Raw genomic sequence first — 1126 nt, 5'->3', positions numbered from 1 at the left:
TTGTTTTCATAATCAGCCCCTTAAATACTAGATAAGCCTTTTACTTCTTTTACTGGGGGCTCATCGGTGCAGGAGTTACGGCCTCTGGTCATCTGCTTGTTGTAGCTTGGGAACAATCTTGTTCTCAAGCCCCTCGTTATTTCTCTATGTCTCCATTTCTTCCTCTCTCTTTATGTCTCTGTCCAGCATAAAGCTCTCCTCCACAGCCACCCAGGCACACACACACTGGGAGAATAAAATATGAACAGCCCGGCCTTCATGCTGTGATCTATGTTAGCCTATCTATGAAGATCTATGAGGCCGCGAGCAGTCATAAAGACCTTTGAGAGATTGTGCGTGTGCCTTTGCTGACACAAACAAGGTTTTAAAGGCAGAGGGGTGAGGAGCAGTGCACAGCATATCTCTCTGCCACGCTGAAGGGCCTTTTAAACAATACTGCAGATAGAAAGCGTTGATAACTGCATAATTAAATCTGTCAAGTTGGTAGGTTGTAACATGCATGCATGCATGCAGCAAGCTTCGGGCCATTTCATTTTTCTATTATGAAATCACAGGTAGATTACGCAGCGAGATGTCCTACATGATTCCGTCATGTAGCTGGGGATTTACAGCAGTTTTGTTTTTGCTGAGACTTGAGTTTTAACAGGATATCAGTTCTGCTCGTTGAGTTTTTACAGTATAAATTATTCTAAATGGACATTTCTCTATTTTTTCAATGGAGAATGCATATACGCAAAGGCATGTATGTAGAAAATAATACGTGGTAAAATGGAGGAATGGGTTTTACACCTTAATGAGAAGATGAAAAACCAAGCCCCCAGGTAGAGCGCCAGGCTTTCAGCTTCCGTGTCCGTCACGTGATGCCATTGGGCCAAAAAATACTTTTTCCCATAGACTAACATTGGGAAAGAGACGCTTGTAAATCAGCGGATAATTTCTTTACGGTATATCAACTTCCCAGTACGAACACTTGAGTAACCCTTATTTAAATCATTAGGTCCTAAAAGTTGTAAAATGCACTAATAGCCGAATCTAGAGATATTTCCCTTCCTCTGTTCATGTGAATGAGGCCAATACCGAGGCTGGACTTGGGAGGCGGAGTTAAAGGAAACTATGGGCCCAATGG

The sequence above is a fragment of the Sebastes umbrosus genome, chromosome 10 (assembly GCF_015220745.1).
Source record: "Sebastes umbrosus isolate fSebUmb1 chromosome 10, fSebUmb1.pri, whole genome shotgun sequence".
NCBI classification, from domain to species: Eukaryota; Metazoa; Chordata; class Actinopteri; order Perciformes; family Sebastidae; genus Sebastes; species Sebastes umbrosus.
Note: the sequence above shows the minus strand (reverse complement) of the source record.